General features: G+C 40.2%; 1 protein-coding gene across 3 annotated transcripts in view; it reads left to right on the top strand.

The window, feature by feature from the left end:
* Positions 1 to 17,493, top strand: part of xpo4 (exportin 4) — a 121,549-nt gene that overhangs the window by 19,094 nt on the left and 84,962 nt on the right. The gene's annotated exons all lie outside the window — the stretch shown is intronic.

Here is a 17,493-nt window from a genome sequence, read left to right as displayed (position 1 = left end):
CTACGGATCCAAGTGATTGATAAGATTGGAGGCTCTTGGGGGTCCAAACACTAATCACAGGTGCTGCCTCAATGAATTTTGTTCCACCTGTAGTGGGGATAGTTGCTGATAATTACACTGTCATTGTAACTTGTCAGATTGTCAAGTAGACCATTTCATATGTAACAAGTTCTCGTCAGCATCCAGGTATGAACTTTTTAAAAATTATTCATAATATGCTGGTATTGCAGGCTGGACCATTGTTTATTGCCTCTCTGTAATTGCCGTTAAGGTGGTGACGAGCTGCCTTCTTGAATTGCTGCAGTCTTGAGCTTGTTCCACAGTGCTCTAAAGAAAGGAGTTCTAGAATTTTAACCCAGTGACAGTGAGGGAATGGCTATGTCGTTCTAAATCAGATGGTGTATTGCTTGAAGGGCTTGTGGTGCAGGTGGTCTTCTGCCTGTGTATTTGCTGTTCTTGTCCTTCCAGGTAGTAGAGGTCACACATTCTCTTGCAAGGTGTTTTGGTGAGTTGCATCTGGTAAGTAGTGGTTACTGATGCCACTTTGTGCTGGCGGTGGAGGGACTGAGTATTAAGTGTTACATAGAACATTACAGCACAGTACAGGCCCTACGGCACTCGATGTTGCGCTGACCTGTGAAACCAATCTGAAGTCCATCTAACCTAGACTATTCCATTATCATCCATGAGTCTATCCAATGACCATTTAAATGCCCTTAAAGTGGGGTGCCAGTCAAAAAGGCTGCTTTTTCCTGAATGGTGTCACACATCTTGAGTGCTATTGGAGCTTTATTTCCTTTCCTATAGCGCAATACACCAGCTGTGGCCTAACCAAAAATTTTCACAGCTTCAATATAACCTCCATTTTCTCATAATCTGTGCCACAACTGATAAAGCTAAGTGTGCCAGTTTTGGATCCAACTTGCCAAGTTATCTTGGACCCATGTGCTTTTACCATCTTTATCAGTCTCCCATGTAGGGCCAGTCGAAGGTTTTGCTGAAGTCCTTATAAACAACATCGAGAACACTGTGCTCATTTACCCACCTGGGCACCGCCTCTCAAAATTCAGTCCAATTTGTTGTCAACTGGGAGTCCAGAACTAGGAGTCCCATTCCAACAATACAGAGTAGATAACTTAAAGCTGAGATGAGGATGACTTTCTTCACCCAGCAAGTAGTGAGCCTGTGAAATTTTCTGCTGCATAAACTGGTTGAGACCTCTGCATTGAATGTTTTCAAGAAGGCGATAGATATTGTTCTTAGTGGGTATGGGGAGAAAAGTCAGAACAAGGTATTGAGTTGGATGATCAGCCATGAAAGTAGTGAATGGCGGAACAGGTTTCAACGAACTACTGCCACTCCTTTTTTCCGTGTTTCTATATGGCCATGGAAGACTGAAGGCTGTCAATATTGTCTCATAATTTCTCTTTGCTCCTCTTATTTGCTTTTTCACCTCCCCTCTGAACCGTTGGTATTCCTCTTGGTTCTCAATTTTATTTTCTACCTGATACTTGTCATGACCACACTTTTTCTTTATAATAAATTCTATCTTCTTTGGTATCCAGGAACCTCTGGATTTCTATCTTTACCATTTGAAGGAATATACCATAACTATTTAGATTTTCACCTCTGTGAAGGTAGCCCAATGTTCAGGAACTGTTTTTCCTATCAACCCCTCATTCCTGTCAATCTTGCCCATCTCTGTACTTACTCTACTGAAGTCTTCTCTCCGCTAATTGACTTTTGTTTCATTCTAAATTGTTGTATGTCATTCTCCATCATTCTCCTGAACCTTGAGATATAATGATTATTGTCCCCTAAATGGTCCACCCCATTTCCAAGAACCAGGTTCAGCAGTGCATCCTTTCTTGTTGGACTGCGTACATACTACTGCAGGAATCTCTGCTGCATGGAAACCAGCCTCACTTGCCCCTCACTACCCTATACACTACAAGTCTTGGTTTGTGTGATTGAAATCTCCTGTTATAATGCTATCGTTCTTTTATCTCTCTGTAATTTCCCTGCAGATTTGTTCCTCTACATCCTTTCCACTAGTTAGTGGTCCGCAGACTAACATAGCAATATGTTTGTACCTTTCTTGTTTCTCAGTTCTAGTCGATTTATTTCTGCACATGGACCTTCTGAGACAATGTCTTTCTCCAGCATTGCAATGCTCTCCTTAACCAATATTGCTACCCCTCTTTCCTACCTTTTTGACTTTGCACCTAGGAATATTTAACTGTCTTGACCTTCCCTGAGCCAGTTCTCTGCCACAACCTCAAAATCCCACGTAATGATCTGTACATGTAAATCTCCAATCTTTGTTACTGTGCTCCTTGCATTCACATACATGCCCAGTGATCCCAATTTAGATTTCGCTTTTTTCTTCACTACTCTGACTTCACCTACTAGCTAGCTATTGTCTCTGCCAGTGCCAGTTGCATCTCCAACCACACGTTCCTTTCCAACCACACGTTCATCTGTCTATTTCTGTATTCACTTGCATGTGGCACTGGGAGCAAACCAGAAATTACTATGTTTGAAGTCCTGTTTGCTAACTTTTAACCTACTCTCTAAATTCTCATTAAATCTTTTGCAGCTTAATCATCGGTACAAAGATGGGCCACAATACCTGCAGTTGTCATTCAGACTCTGAAGTTTGTGGCTCAGGTTTCTGCAGCTGGAAGCATTTCCTGCATGTGGTCCTTTGGGCCATACATTCCGTTCAGTACCTATGCTGCTATGTCTTAAATGAAGTCTTTCTTGCTGACCCTTTCTTCCTGTACCCTACTTTCCTTATTATATTGGCTCCGACTTTCACTTATTCCTGTTGTTTCTCATTTAATACCTTTTCCCAAAAATGTACTTTTAAAATCGTAAGTCATGAATCATTAAATGCATCACTTCCCTGTAATGTCACAGATTTTTTTTCCCCCCAATCACCAGTCTCCTCTTTCGCTACTGTCTTGAAGTGATGGGCCTCTGATCATCAACCTCCATGGATTCTTTTGCTGCTGTGTTGAAGCTGATGAGTTGGACCCCTGATCTTGGGCCACAGTATATCAATTTGTTGCCTCCTCTTGCTATTTTGAAGCTGCACTGCCAGGTCCCTGTTCCTGGTCTTCAGTGTATCCTGTTGCAGTTTCTTTTCTCATTGTTGTTTTGATGCTGAAATGCTGGGCCCCCAATCTTGGGGTCAATATATTCTCGTGCTGCGTCCTGTCTTGTTGCTGTGTTGAAGCTGAATTTCTTAAGAGCCTCCTTTCAATGAGGGTAGACATCAAGGAAATTCATCATCACATCTTGTTCCACTGTAGCCTCTGGTCATCAAGGGAGCAGTGTGTTTGATGACTAAGACCTGAAACCCGAAATTAAGCTCACGCTCTACATTGCATCGGTGTTATCTACCCTTTTGTAAGAGTGGAAGACATGGAAATTTACAGCAGATACCTCAAAGAAATATCACCAGAGATGCCTTTGCAAAATCCTATAGTAGAGTAGCTGCTGTAATATCGCTGATCCCCCTCAGATCAGCCTCCCATGCATGGGGTGAGTCAATATGTTTGCATGCCTGACAAGACTTTAAAAAGGTATTATTCTGAGCTTTGTTAAAGGAACTGAATCCCGGAGAGCAGAGGAAATACATCAAAGAAATTTTTAAAGGCTCTTTGAAACGATATATTCCCACCAATTTGTGGGAATCTTGTCCAGGTTCATGCCAACTGAAGAAGTATCTGCAAAGGTATCAACCAGATCTCTCTCTATTAGAGAGAGCTTGCTGAAAGGCGCTGTTAAAGTTTTCAACAATGATTTCATAAAACATGTTGCACTGTTGCAATTTTATGAATTTCTCCAAGAACATATGATATACTTGTACTGGTCTTCAACTGTCAGTATCTAACTTAGTGATCGTTTCCATTTCATCCTTTTATAATTATAGAACTTCACAGTATAAGAAATGTTATTGGATTGTTGCGCCCGCAACAGCTTTCAGAAAAAGCCCCTTGTCCTGCATTTTCCTAATATTGAGTTGAATATTTTTCTTCAAATATTTATTTTCTAAACCAAGAGCATCTCATGTTGTAATAACTTCTGTAATTAAAAAATCCTTACACTCCCTCTCTCTTTTTGGTGATGATTTTAAATGGGTGCCTTTTATTTGATTCCAGTCATTGGCTATTTTTTTCCTGATTTAACAGCTCAGATTGTTGATAATTTTGGACACCTTTCAGATTCATTTGGTTGCCTGTAGCCTTGCATTTGCATTTAACTAAATGTTAACTTTAACTTGGAAATAGTGTAAAATACATGCTTTGATGTTTTTCCTTCCTTTTGTGGTAGACTATTGCTCCCACCCCTCAAAACAGTGACTTGGCTTCATTCCAAGAATGAGTTGCTTTTTGAAATTTTGCTGATTTCTTACAATGTTAATTAGTCCCACTGAGTCCTTGTTGTGCTGTTGCACGTTACTAGCGAGTCAATCATAGGAGCTGAAACCATTTTTCCCATGGTGCTTGTTTTGTCAAAATCCAACAGTGCAGCATCTGTATGCACTTGTAATGTTTGTCAAAATTTGTTATTTTTCAGGCTCTCTGATTATTGGTTTTACCATACAAAATTTAATGTAAACAATCATCAGTGTAAAAGTATTTGAGATGTCACAAATTGATATCTTCAGTGTTTTCTGCTGAACAGCAGGTGACAATTTAATTCTGTGATTCATTTGATTGCCTGTACCGTTGGACTGGTGATTTTTTTTGTTCTATTTTTGTTGTGCCGTTAGTGTCATGGGAGACACTGAAGTCATGAAAGTATTCTGCCAAACAGCTCAATACTTTCATGTGCTGAGGAATACTTTCATGTGCTGAGGAATACTTACTTTCATGTGCTGAGGAATACTTTCATGTGCTGAGGAATACTTTCATGTGCCTGTGGACGCACAAGCAGCTGCAGGCACAGTCATCATTTGTTGTCCTTAATATTTTGTGATACTTTATAGCACTAAATACTTTGGGTTAAAGCCCATTGAATAGCACTTGGGACTTTGCTTTAGGAATGTTGTTAAGTAGTGGAATAGAAACTCTAACTATACTGTATGCATTTGAAATGAACACCTGCTTTGTTAGAAACGACAGTTGAGGTAAAGTATTTGTTTAGGTAACGCAGGATTTTCTGACATAATTGTCCCTTGAATGCATAACCCAGGTTGCTTTTTTATTGATTTGCAATCCCATTTATCTGTTTCTAAGCATTTTTCCATCATCTCATGTTTTTTTTTTAAAAAATGTCTACGGTCTAAGGAACCATAAAGCATACACGATGGTGATCACTTGCATTTTTCACAACTTCACTTAAAATACTGATGCCTATAAAATATATCTTCTGTTGGGCTGAACTGTAAAGGTCAGTCCAGATTTGTACTTGTTGGAATGTCGGTCGATGCTCTTTTTTTGGAACAGGCCTCAACTGAATGCAAACAGCAAGCTGAGAGCATCCAAGCTTGATGGCCTCAGATCAAATCAATAATTTGTGGCTGGAATAAAGTAACAAAGTAAATCTGCAGGGAGCTGGTACTATCACTGAAGGATGGCAGAATTGGTACAGAAGGTGCTTTGCAAATTAGTCTTGCTCATTTTATCAGTACCAAGATAATTTGGAATTTACCTTTCTGGGGCTTTACTGACACCGTCACTTACGGCCTCCCTTCTCAGCCTTCTATCGTGACTGTTCCCTCTGTGACACCCTGGTCCACACTTCATTTGCTCCTTAAAAAACCCCCTAAACAGTACCACAGCACCTTTCCCTGCAACCGCAGAAGGTGTAAGACCTGTCTGTTTACCTTCTACCTTATTAGTACCTGAGGGTCCAACACGTCTTCAAGGTGAAGCAGCACTTTATTTGCACTTCACACAATCTCTAGTCTACTGCATTCAGTGTTCACAACATGGTTTCCTCTACATTCCGGAAACGAAGCGTAGATTGGGTGACTGCTTCGCAGATCAGCTATGTTTTGTCTGCAAAAAAAGACACTGAGCTTCCCCATGCTGGCCACTTCAACACACCACCCTGTCAACTGGCCAACATCTGTCTCGGGTTTGCCGCAGTGCTCCAGTGAAGCTCAGCGCTAGCTGGAAGAACAGTGTCTTATTTTGTGCTTGGGAATTCAACAACCTTCTGGACTCAATATCGAGTTCAACAGCTTTAGGGCTTGAGCTTTTCCATGTCTTTACCTCATGTTAGATTTCATAGTTTTCAATGAGAGTCTGAGTCTGGTGTTAGGTTCAGCTAACCTTTACTGTGATTTATAGTTTCAGATCTTCATAGCAAAAAGGTACACGAAAAGTTTAAGCATTTTATACAGCTCACGCTGAAATTATGCACACCCTGCTGCTTGCTAATGGTTGGCAGTACTGAGTTCTCTCTTTGTAATTGGACTGTTTTGTTCTTAACCCAAAGGAAGTACTGCGGCACTCAGCAATTGCAATGTATCCAAGTAAATTCCTTCCTAAGCATTTTCCAGCTGCACCATGTTAACTGCCAATTAATTGGATACTTGCCTATCACTGTTGGACCTTTTTAAGTTCCTTTTTAACCACATTGCAGGAAATACGTAATGTTTACTTTTACTTTTGTTACAATATCAGTTCCAACAAAGTTATGTGGTAAAACCTAATGTTAGGATTCTTCAACTCACAAGTTGTGAACAGCTTGATTTAACAATTTGGGAGATTAGTGTAAAACATTCTTATCTATGTCTTATGCATCAAAAATTGTAGCTGACTTTGAGTCTGCAGAGCTACTATTGTTCTACTTTTGCCATGTTCTATTCCATTATCCGTGGGAAGCCATCGACCCATTTTGTACTGCTCAGCCATAGGCACCCCTATATATAGAGTTCAAAACTTTAGGCCGTAACTTTCCCATGTCCTTACCCGTACCCGCCCAAACACCAGGCCTTGTCATCACATAGTCTGTTAGTACACACAGCTCATTGCTAGCCACTAACAGTCCCCATTGATGGCTGTACTTCCTCCTAGGCGGATTGTTATCCACTTCCTTGTCTGTCTAACTTTTTCTCTCGCTTTGGGCTGAATCTCCACCTATCGTTTACTCCTTAGACCCTCTCCCTACCCCGCCTTCAGCATATAAATCAACATTTTCCTAGCTGCCATCAGTTCTGAGGAGGAGTCACTAGACCTGAAGCGTTAACTCTGGCAGCAGCTAAAGAGATATCAGACCTGCTGAGCTTTACTGGCACTTTCTGTTTTTGCAGAATTTGTGGTATGTGGATGAATGAATCCTGATCTTGGAAAATGTTGGACATCATAAGTCTCTGATTTGAATTGAGTCATGTGCGTGTCCACTCAGTGATATACTTCTGTGCAAGTGGCAACTGTCTGAGAGCTTATTGATCCCATTTTGAATGCATTAAGAATTGAAGTTTACTACAATAACAAAATTTAAAATACCGAATGGTACGGTATTTTGATTCTGACTGTTTGAAACCTGTGCTAGAAACAACACTTGTATGAAGGAGTTTGCATGTAAGTTGGCTTTTCCTGGATTGAACACTAAAGCTGGAAGACATCTAACTTGAACTTGTAACATCATGAGACATGTAGTAGAAGTTCTCAAACTTTGGATCTGAATGACAAAATAAATGTTATTAAATGGAAAAAGTCTGCAGAAAGCTGCAGCACAAAGATTTGGGAGCCTTTGTGCATAAATTCAAGAAGTGAGTGTACTTGTTCAGATAATAGAGAAGGCAAAAGGAATGTTAGCCTTTATTTCAAAGTGATTAAAGTATAGAAATAGAGAAGTTTTGTTAAAACTATGTAAGGCATTAGTCACACCACACCTGGAATACTGTGAACAGTTTTGGGCCGTTTATCAAAGGAACGATATATGTTGGTGTTGGAGGCAGTCCAGAAAAGGTGCACTAGGTTGATTCTGGATGCAGAGGGATTTTTCTCCATGAGTACACTGAGGTTGTGCTTGTTGGAGTTCATGAGAATGAGAAGAGACTTGTTGAGGGCTTGACAGGTAGGACAGGTTGTATCCCCTTTTTTTTGGATCGTCTAAAACCAGAGGGCATAATCTAAGTAAGGAGTTGCCCATTTATGACTGAGGTTCTTTTCTTCCTCTCCAAAGGTAACGAATCTGTGGAATTAGTTACCATAGAGAGCTTTTGAAGCTGGGCCATTAAGTATGTTTAACGCTGAGAGAGGTAGATTCCCAATCATTTAAGGGAAATTGGTTCATGGGCAGGAAACAGGTAGGTTGAAAAAAGGGTTCTTTTTTAAGTTAGTGACCCTGTGACCACTGGAGTGCCACGGGGATCAGCACTGAAACTGAACTTGTAAGAAAGAAGTGTCGGCAACCAGAATTGCACGCACTATTCCAGAAGTGACCTCGCCAATGTCCTGTCTAGCCACAATATGACGTCCAACTCCTATACTCAGTGTTCTGATCAATGAAGGGAAGCATGCCGAATGCCGCCTTCACCACCCTGTCTACCTGTATCTCTACTTTCAAGGAGCTATGCACCTGCACCTTAAGTCTCTTTGATTGGCAACATCCCCAGGGCTTTATTGTTAACACTGTTAAGCCCTGCTCTGGGATAATGGGAACTGCAGATGCTGGAGAATCCAAGAAAATGAAATGTGAGGCTGGATGAACACAGCAGGCCCAGCAGCATCTCAGGAGCACAAAAGCTGATGTTTCGGGCCTAGACCCTTCATCAGAGAGGGGGATGGGGTGAGGGATCTGGAATAAATAGGGAGAGAGGGGGAGGTGGACCGAAGATGGAGAGAAAAGAAGATAGGTGGAGAGGAGAGTATAGGTGGGGAGGTAGCCCTGCTCTGGTTTGCTTTACCAAAATGCAACTCCTCACAATTATCTAAATTAAAGTCTACCTACCAATCGACCCATTGGCCCATCTGATCAACGTCCAGTTATACTGTGATATAATCTTGTTCGTAGTCCATTACACCATCTGTTTTGATGTCATCAGCAAAATTACTAACCATACCTTCTATATTCACATCTAGATCATTTATAAAAATAATGAAAAGCAGTGGATCCTGCCCCGATGCTTATAGCGCACCACTGATCATAGGCCTTTGGTCTGAAAAACAAACCACCAACACCATCCTCTGTCTCCTACCTTCAAGCCAATTTTTTATCCAGTTGACTAGCTTCCTCTTGATCCCATGTGATCGCTGGGTCAAAAATCTGGAAATCCCTCCACAATAGCATTGTGGCTCAACCCACAGCAGGAGGACTGCAGTGGTTCAAAAAGGCAGCTCATCACCACCTTCTCAAGGGCAACTAGAGATGGGCAAGAAATGCTGGTCAGCCAGCGATGCCCACATCCCACAAATTAATAAAAGAAATCTAACCTTACTAACCAGTCTACCATTGTGGAACCTTGTTGAATGCTTTGCCAAAGTCCAACATCTGCCATTCAGCCGCCTTCAAACTTTTTTGTTACTTCTTCAAAAAAACCCAATCAAATTAGTGAGACGCAGTTTCCCATGCACAAAGTTATGCTGGCTAACCCTAATCAAACCCTTGCCCTTCCAAAGGCATGTAAGTTCTGTCCCTCAGAATTCTCTCCAACTTAGCCACCACTGACATAAGGCGCACTGGTCTACAGTCCCCTGGCTTTTCCTTACAGCATTTCTTAAGTAATGACATCACATTAGTTAGAATGTCATGTTGCGCTGTACAGTACATTAGTGAGGCTACTTTTGGAATACTGCACATAATTCTGGTAACCCTTCTTTGGGAAGGATACTGTTAAATTTAAGACGGTGCAGAAAAGTTGCTGGGACTGGAGAGTTTGAGCAGTCGGGGGAGGTTGAATAGTTTGGGGCTTTTTTTCCCTGGAACTTTGGAGACTGAGGAGTGACATTATAGAGGTTCATAAAATGATGAGACAAACATACGGTGAATAGACAAGGCCTTTTTGCTAGGGGAGTCCAAAATTAGAGGGCATGGGTTTAAGGCAAGAGGGATAAGATTTTAAAAAGGACCTGCAGGGCAGCACTTTCATGCAGAGGGTTGTGCATGTATGGAACAAGCTTCGAGAGAAGTGGCGGAGGCAGGTACAATTATAATATTTAAAAGGCATCCGAATGGGCATGTGATGGGACGTGCTGAGAGGGAAATGGGCCAAATGCTGGCAAATGGGACTAGGTCAGATTGGGATGTCTGGTCAGCACGGATGAGTTGGACCTAAGGGTCTGTTTCCGTGCTGTGAGACTCTATGGCTTTATGACTCTTAAGTGAATGTACTGTACCCAAATTTGCAAACAACACAAAAAATTGGTCAAAAGGCAGCTCTTGAGAGGGATGCAAGCAATTTGCAAAGATAGGTTACAATAGGTTAAGAGAGTGGGCAAAGAGTTTGCAAATGGAGTACAATATTGGAAAAATGTGAAGTTGTTTATTTTGGAAGAGAGAGCAAGAAAACAGAAAATTATTTAAATTGAGAAAAGCCACAAAGTTGCAACACCTAGGTACCGGGTTGGGGGTGGGGTGGGGGGGTGGTGCTTGTGCTCAAAAGACAAGGAAGGCTAATGGAATATAGGCCCCTTATTTTGAGGGTCTTAGTGTATAAGAGTAGAGAAGCCCTGCTGCAACTGTGCAAGATGCTGGTGAGACCATATATGGAGTACTATGAGTAGGTTTAGTCCCTTTATTTAAAGAAAGATATCATTTTATTGGAGACAGTTTAGACAAGATCCACTCGGACGATCATGAGCAGAGGCTAAACAGATTGCAGCTGTATTCATTGGCATTTAGAAGAATGAGATGTGATCTCATTGAAACATGTGGGATTCTTAGGGGTCTTGACTGGGTAAATGCTGTGAGGAAGTTTCCTTGCATGGCAAATTCTAAGACCAGAGGGCATGTCCTTGGAATAAAGGACATCAATTTAAGACTCAAAAGAGGGATTTCTTTTCTGAGGGGTGAGTATTTAAAACTCTTTTTCAAAGAGAGCTATGGGGCCAGTATCCTGGATACATTCTTGATCAGCAGGGAAATCAAGTGTTGTGGGGAAATTGCAGGAAAGTGGACGTAAGTCATGGATCAACAACGATCCTGATGAATGGTGAAGGAACTTTGAGGGAGCAAACAGCCTATTTCTGTGCTTTTTTTTATGGTTTGATGGAATCAAGGGAATGGGTATAAAGCAAGAAAGTGGATTTGATCACTGGATCAGCCATGGTCTCATTGAATGAACTGTTTCTGCTCCTGCATGTTACGATTTTAGATGTGTCAAAACTGTGGGGTACCTCAACTGGGTAGATGGAGTGAGACTGTTCCTGTTGAGTAAGTATGGAGAACCAGCGGCAACAATTTAAGGCACTTTATCAAAAGAACTAATAGTGATGATGAAAAATATTGATAACCATTGCATGCTTGTGGAATGAACTGCCTGAAAATGTGGTGGAGGCTGATTGAATCTTCACTTGCAAAAAGGTATTGAATAAACACCTGAAGAGATAAGCTTTCTAAGGAAATGTAGGAGGTGATGGGAATTGGGACTAGCCATGTTGTTTTTGAAGAGAAATATCACTGATCTGATGGGCGGAATGGCCTCCTGCACTGTGATTCTTTTGTATGATTCTTTGTACAATACTGCTGTGCTAATCTTGTTCCTGATTTGGCTTTTGAAATACCAAATTGCAGTATTTGAACATCTTTTAGTTTCTATGCCAACATTTACACTTGGGGTTGATGATGAACAGCATGTTTAATTTTTAAAAAAGTTACTTGGCCTATTTTGATTTATTAAATAATCCTGACTTTCCAGTTTGACACACTTCCAATATCTGAATCCTTTACAGATTTAATGACACTTGCAATTCTTTTAGGGTAACAGGAATGACTTTCTTCCTCCTTTAAAAGTAGGAATATTGAATACTGTCTTTCAGTTTTGTCTTTGTTTATGTTTCATCTATAGCCCACGTTACTGCTGTTTTTCTCCGCCCCCTCATTCACAAAATTGTTAATTTTAATTCATGGATTTACAGTTGCTGAGTGACTTTCAATGCCTCCTACCTAAGTTTTAGCAGACAACTGTAATGCCCTACTGTGAAACTTGAGGAAGATGTTATTACTAATTGGTACAAATGCATGAATCTTCCAGCGAAAGTCCCTGCATGGCAAGCAACAGTTACACATCAGAATGGCTACTGTTTTCCTTCAGGCAAGGGAATGAAACTGACTTAATGATGGACAGTGAACAGTTTCATTTTTTGGAGTTTACCACTTGAAATCAAAAATTGGGAGGGAGAATTGATATTTGAATGTAGCAGTGGAGATACTGCATGTGGAATTCATCAGCTGTTGATGCTGCTTTGCTTCAGTACTATTATGATGTGAAAATGACAGCTCTCAATCAACTTTCTGTGATTGTTTCTGATTTTAAACTGAAATTGTTTTTTATTGAGCACTTTTACTTAACTATAGGTTTCCTGAAAATCAAACTGAGCAGTGAGCAATTGTTTTTGGTTCTGAAGAAGAGCCATACCAGACTCAATGTTAACTCTGTTTCTCTCTGCACAGATGCTGCTAGACCTGCTGACTTTCTCCAGCATTTTCTGTGTTTGTTTCTGAGTAATGAGTTGCTGGTCCAAGATGTTCAGGATTAGTAATTTTGTTATATAATCTCATGGAAACATTGTTTTACAGTATGGACATTGAAGCTGTGATATACCTTAGATTTTTCAAGTTTGCAAAGCACTTCCCAGTTTGGCCATAGAACACAGTGTTTGATTTTCATATCTTTTTAAGTCTCCCATTGCTTCAAAGGGGTAGCAGATGATTTCCATCAGATGCCATTTCCCAATTGTTTTATGAAATATTGCATTTGATGGTATTAAGAACCAAAGCTATAATTTTCATTCTGTTAATACTGCAGCGTGCAATACTTCACTCGCCTTTGGATACCATTGGCTGAGTAGAATTCAAATAACCTGGGCATCTACAATATTAATAAGCTGTTTGACTTCCCTTAGAGCATACTACAAAAGAGGAGAGTAGAATGGAGATAAGAATTAGGACATTTATTGCATCATGTAATGGATGTACATGTTAAATCATTTCAAACTTGATGAAAATTTGAACAGTTATAGCACGACTTAATAACTTACTGAATGGCAAATTAGACTTACATAATACCAGCTTTCCGCCTTCACGTTTCTGTACAATAATTCATGAATAAAGCATTGGGGCAAGTGGTGACTGCTTGGAAGGTAAATCAGCTTCTCACTGACCCCTGCATTGAAATCTCCAATATTCATATCCGGAAGATGTTCATATTTGCATAAATATGACACAAATGTCTTCGCTCCTCAATAAAGGTAAACACGGTCATGACTTAACTGGGAATAGTAGGTCGATAATTCAACAGAACCTGATTTCAAAATACTATTTCATATCCACACAAACATTCATACCTATATATGCCCACAGACCTGTTACCTACTTTGTGACAAAACTAAATGATTTTAAAACAGAAAGCATTCCTACATGTGTTAGCTTTAATTACTATAGATTCTGTATTGCATGAGTCATGAAACAATAATAACACCGTAAACCAATAACCTTACCTTTGACCTGCGATGTGGTTTCTCCCTAAGAAACTGATAAGTTACCACAATTAAACAGAATATAATTCAATCCTAAGCCCTTCTGGACTCAAAAGCCCACTCCAGTGCTCATTCACAGGCATAATTCCAGGACTTAGTTGACAACTACCATCATTAAACTAAGACAGCTCCATGCCTTTTCCTGAGGTCCAGTTTTGCTCAAATCAAGCAAATACACCCCTCTGACCCACACAAAAGGCCATAAATGAGTAATAATGCTCATAGGTTTCCACAGAGCCCCTGATAGTTTCCTCTAGCACAAAGTCAGTGAAACTTCACACTTCCTGCCGAGCTTTCCCATTTTCTCAACTCACCAGGATTTCATCTCATTCCTGACTCAAACAATTGACTGCCTACTAATGCCTAGGACATCCTTCGAAGCTCTGTAACACCACACACATCTGACTGCTCTTGAGTCCTCACCTGAGAATGTGTAGTTCAGCTGCGTTCCCAGCAGCACAGCTAATTGCAGCACCTTAACTTGGAGCCTTCTGCTGTTAATCTCATCCAATCAGTTTGAGCACCTTTCAGTGACTTTTGAATTGCTCTGACCGATTGAAAACCTTGCAGTTAGCCCCTCTCCTGTTGCTCATTTTTGGCATCCAGCAACGTTTGGAGCTGCCTATTCCATAAATGTTACCAGTCAAGTTTGCTGATTTGCTTAGTACAAAATATTTACAAATAGAAGGATTTTAATCAGTCAGTTCTTTGTATTAAATTTTTGTCTTTCATTTTTGCCACATTTGGGAAGAAAATATGCAATAAATTAAAACTGAAGCAGTTATTGATCAACAGATGAATGGAGTCCAAAGGTGTGTTCTGGACTTAATGAATTCACATTGCAAGAAAAATCTCTGGTTTGTTCCATTACTTTGCAAAGGAATTCCACATATTCTGTATATGGTTGCACTATTTAATGTAAACAAAAGAGGGAGCTATGGTCCAAAATATTGAATTTGTTTTGGTAAGCCCTTGGCTCAAATGAACAATTGTATATTCCTGTGTGAGTTGTGTAAATTATTTTATAGAATCATAGAAACCCTACAGTGTGGAAAGAGGCCATTCAGCCCATCTAGTCTGCACCAACCTTCTGAAAAGCGTCCCATCCAGATGATGCCCCCATTTACCATGGCTAATCCACCACACCTGCGCATTTCTCTTTATGACTTCATTACTTACTCATTATTTGCTTATGCAACTATTTTCAAAACAAGTTTCTTATCAAAGTTATTGATTTGTATTTCAATTAAGCTACAATCAACTTGAGTCTATCCAAATGTCTCAGAAGTATTCATCGATTTATCTATTAATAAATGAAGTCTATTTACTCATGGATGGGTAAATGTTCTCACCAATTTAGTCAGCAAGGTTTCACAAACATCAGTTAATTCGCCTGGTTTTGTGGTTTCAAGGGAAACATTTGTCAAGCCGCTTGTGGGAATTCTCTTTCTTTCTGTACACAGGCCAGTGTAATGTTTTGGTCAATCTGATCCACGGCTAAACAGACAACACTTTAAGTTCTCTTGCATAGTAATGTCATCGTCGCATTTGCAACGGCACAAAAATGGGTGGGAATAAATTTTAAAAATCTACAAACGGGTATGGATAGGTTAGATGAATGGACCAAAATTAGGCTGATAAAATTGAATGTGAATAAGTGTGAGATTATTCATTTTGGTTAGAAGGATAAAAGGTCATCTTATTATCTAAATGGTGTGAAACGTCAAAGTGCTCAGTGCAGTGTGATCTTGTGCTTGAATCGTGGAAGGCTTGTATGCAGGTGGACAAATGGATTTTGGCATTTATTGGTAAAGGAATGGAGTAAAAAAACGTAGGGAAGTGTTTTCGCATTTGGATAAGACACTGGTTAGATGGCATCTGGAGTACTGCGTTTATTTTAGTCCCCTTACTTGAGGAAGGATGTAAATTGCATTGAAGGTATTTCACAGAAGGTTCTCTAGATTAATTCCAAAGATGAAAGGTTTGTCTTAAAAGGAGAGATTGAGCCATGTAGGCCTAATTCACTGGATTTTAGTATGAGGAGATTTAATTGAGGTATATGAGAGGATTGTCAAAGCAAATGTAGAATGGATATCTCCCCTCTTTCTCTCCCCACTCCCCCCTTGGGTAATCTAGAATGAAAATTCATAGTTTTAGGCTAAAGGGTGACAGATTTAAAACACAACTGAGGAGAAATTATTTCTTCTAAAGGATCGTGAATCTGTGGCATTCACTATCCCAGAATGTATTGGATGCCGGGAGACTGAGTAAATTTGAGGAGGCAATAAGACAAATTTTTAATTAGCAACAGCCAAAGGGTTTTGGGGATCATGTGGGAAAGTGGAGTTGAGGCCAAGCTGAGGTCAGCCATGATCGTATTAAATGACAGGTCAAGCTCGAGGGGCTGAATTGCCTACTTCTGCTCTTAGTTCTTGCATCTCATTGGAATGGCTGCGCTTCTGGCAATGCATTCCTTAAATAAAGCAGTAAAGAATTAAGAACACTTATTTTCCATTTTTTAAAATGATTTTGCACTCTTCACACAATTACATACTTCTATCTGTTACATCCTGACATAGCCCTGCCACACACACACTCAACAGGTCTGGAAACATCTGTGAAATAAAAAAACAGTTAACATTTCAGGTCCGGTGACCCTTCCTCAGAACTTGCCTCAGCTTGTTTGCTGTTGGAACCTTCTTTCATGTCATTTTAGACTTGACTGTTCCAAATGCTGTCTTGGCTAGTCTCCTACGTACAAACTTCTGTAATCTCTGCTGCCCTTAACTTGCACCAAGCCCTGTTCGCCTGTTGCCCAATGCTGTCTAACTTACATTGGCTCCTGATCAAGTAACGTTGATTTTTTAAAAATTCTGAATTTTTTTTCCCATCACCCTTTGAAGTGGTATCTTCAAATGTCTATAATCTTTATCAGATCTACAATCCTTCTCATTATCTGCATTAAGCTAATTGTGGACAATTTGGAATCAACAATTTTAATTGTTCCACCAGGACATAGCTGCTTAGGTGCTAAACTCTGGGATTCCCCCTGTTATACCTCTATGCCTATCTACCTCGTTCTTTGAAGCCTACAATTTTGACTTCCTTTTTTTGTTATCTTACCAGGTACAGCTTCATGTTGCTCAGTTTAATTAAATTTCATTTTATTGTCCGTATGGAAGTTTGTTTTCGGTACGTTAATCATTCATTTAAGAAATAACTTGCAAATGAATAAAGCTACATTTTCCTGAGATTTAGCTTGCATTAAAATGTAACTTAAAATGTGTATTTCAAAAAAACGGTATCAGACTACTGAAACCATCAGTCCATGATTCACTTCAAATTTCTTTTAAGACTGCTTACACAAAGACACAACTCAGTGCAAAGAGTTTTTTTTCTGGTGTGATGGCTTGTAGCCTTTTCTCTGAATCTGTCCAACAATAATAGTGAGACACAGGCTGATTCTCATTATTTGCGATACTCTTTACTTTGATCAATATTCTTTTGAGAGCAGGAAAGCTACCCCTATTTCCTACCTACTAACCTCTTCCCGGCCCCTTGACCTGTTTGTCCTCCCTGGACTGACCTATCTCCTTCCTACCTCCCCACCTACACCCACCTCTACTGGCTCCATCCCCACCTCTTTAACTTGTCTGCCTGCTCTCCATTTGTCTTCTCCTCTATCAATCTTCAATCCGCCTCCCCATCGCTCCCTATTTATTTCAGAACGCCCTTCCCCTCCCTTATTTCTGATGAAGGGTCTAGGCGCAAAACGTCAACTTTCCTGCACCTGAGATGCTGCTTGGTCTGCTGTGGTCATCCAGCTCTA

This window comes from Stegostoma tigrinum, chromosome 6, assembly GCF_030684315.1.
Source record: "Stegostoma tigrinum isolate sSteTig4 chromosome 6, sSteTig4.hap1, whole genome shotgun sequence".
Lineage (NCBI taxonomy): Eukaryota > Metazoa > Chordata > Chondrichthyes > Orectolobiformes > Stegostomatidae > Stegostoma > Stegostoma tigrinum.
This window is presented reverse-complemented; position numbering and strand designations above follow the sequence as displayed.